This window comes from Dipodomys ordii, unplaced genomic scaffold, assembly GCF_000151885.1.
Source record: "Dipodomys ordii isolate 6190 unplaced genomic scaffold, Dord_2.0 Scaffold49, whole genome shotgun sequence".
Classification (NCBI taxonomy): Eukaryota; Metazoa; Chordata; class Mammalia; order Rodentia; family Heteromyidae; genus Dipodomys; species Dipodomys ordii.
This window is the reverse complement of record NW_012267265.1, coordinates 13,173,114-13,175,756: the sequence shown is the minus strand read 5'-3', so window position 1 is coordinate 13,175,756 and position 2,643 is coordinate 13,173,114.

The following is a 2,643-nucleotide window of genomic DNA, read 5'->3' as shown; positions in this document are numbered from 1 at the left end:
GACTTAGCTCATATTCTTTAAAATAAATTTAATTAGATGCTTTAGTTTATGTTGTATATGTACAACACACAAAGCAGTACCGGTGATTAACCTAGTCATTTTAAGCAAAGTAAGCCAGACCCAAAGAAATATAGGGTGCATGTTTTCCCTCATTTGTGGTAATTAGAATGTGCCTATAAATCTACAAGTAAACACAATGAATGATAATTTCTGGTGGAAGCATAGAATTCCATGTGTATATACACCACATTTCCTTGACCCTTTCATTCATCTGCTGAAGAGCATCTGGGTTGATTCCATATATTGGCTATGGTAAACAATGTTTCAATGAACATGGTTGTGCTGGAAGCTTAGCATGGTCTTGTTTGTTGTGGTCTATTGGGTAAATGCCAGGAGTGGAATTGCTGGGTCATAGAGAAGCTCTATATTTAGTCTTTTGAGGAAACAGCATACTGCTTTCCAGATTGGTTGAACAAGTTAACATTCCCACAAGCAGTGTAGTAGAGTTCCCTTTTGGCCACATTCCCACCAGCATCTGTTATTGTTAGTTTTATGATTGTGGCCATTCTAAGCCAGACTCAAAGAAACACAGGTTTCCTTCATTTGTTATAACTAGAAAGTGCCTATAAATCTACAAGTAAACACATTGGATGGTAAAGGACAAAAAGTACTCTTAGACATGGTAAGTTATACAGGACTCTAGTCATTCACACAATGAGACCCAAGGAGTATATTCTTAGGAGAAAAAGACTCAATAGCTGTACATATGATCATGTAACTAATGTTTATTTAAATGAACTACAAGAAATAGACACAAGAAGTTTTGTGTAACTTTGCTTCTGGGTTATTTTTTATAATCTCCTTTATGCTGGTTTTGCTTTCTGTATTTTTTGTTTTGTATGTAAGTTTATCTGTTTGGGGAAGGTAAGAGGGAGCACAGAAATGGGACCACATATGGGACAAAGGGGAACAAATGCAGCAGTGATTCTCACTAGACACTATGTTGAAAAAGAACTGTACAACGTGGGGGAGGGGAGTTGGGAGCAAAAATCTGGGAGGAAAAAGAGGGAAGAGGTGACACTGTTAAAAAAGAAATGTACTCATTACCTGACTTATGTAACAGAAACCCCTGTGCACATCACCTTTACAATAACAAAAAATTAGCCTTAGACAAAAACAAAAGTTATCAGCTATCACATCAATACTATAAAGCTCCTTTAGACCCAGACAGTCACCCCAGATCATTCAAGCACATTCAGACACTACAGAATTGGTGCTGACAAGTATCTCTGTGATCAATAAGAGACTTGGAATCTTGGTTTATAAGTATCCAAGGAATGAACTGAAAAACAAGAAAACCTCATTAATACAGATGTTCTGCCAGCCTACTTCATAAAAAATATATTTAATGGTCAAAGGCCATACTTAGAGGGATCGGGGAAAAGGCATGAATACTTGCCAACCTTAAGATTTTAGATTATGAATTTTTTATTTGATATTTATTGCTTACCAATACCAACTTGGAGGTACTTTATGTATTCATTCATTCGTTTATTTGTTTATTTCTTTGGGGGAATATACTTAGGTATCCATTAATTGTTCAAAGGGTCTCATGTTTACATGCCCATAGATGCATACAATGTACATACAATTGATTAGAGTCACATTCTGTCACTCTCTTATTCCCCTCCCCCAGTCCCAAACAAATCTCAACAAGCCTTCTTGTTCAGTTTTTACACAGGTACCTAAAGTGCTTTGACCATATTCATGTTCATTTCTCCTTTCCACTCACTCTTCTCCCACTAGTGCCTGTACCCCACACAGGACAGGTTTCACTTTGCTAACAATCTTTTTTTAGTTCATGTTAGTTGTGAAAGAGGTTTTACCATATTATGTCACATCACATAATCATAATTCAGTCACATTAATCAAAAATATGTATATATGTATATATACATTTATGTGGATATGCATATATATTTATTTGTATGATTATCTTTTAGTCTAACATCCATATATGGGAGAAAACGTGACTTTTTCCCTCTGAACTTTGCTTAATATTATGGTGTCAGGATCCATTCATTTCCCTGCAAATGACATAACTTCATTCTTCTTCATGGCTGAACAATCCACTGTTCATATGTATGATAGAAAGATAGATATCATATCAATTTCATATCACATTCTCTTGGTTCACTCATCAGTTGTAGGGCTTCTGGGCAGTTTTAATAGCTTAGTTATTATGAATAATGCTGCAATAAATGTGGGTGTACAGGTACATTCTTGTATTATATTCTGATTTACAGTTCTTCAGATAAATACCCAGGAGTTCTATTCTTAGCTTTTGAGGAAGCTCCATACAGATTTCGTAGTGATTATACAAATTTACATTTCCACCACTAAGGTAAAAGAGTTCTTTTCTCCCCTCATCCTTGCCACCATTTGTTGTTGTTTTGTATTTTTCATGGCGGCCATTTTCACTATCATTTTGACTTGCAACTCCTTTATGGCCATTGACCTTTGATCATTTTTTCATGTATTTATTGGCCAATGGTACTTCTGTCAAATATCTGTCTGGTACATTTTCCCAAATTACTTATTTTTGGAGACACTGGGGTTTGAGTTCAGGCACTCTACCACTTA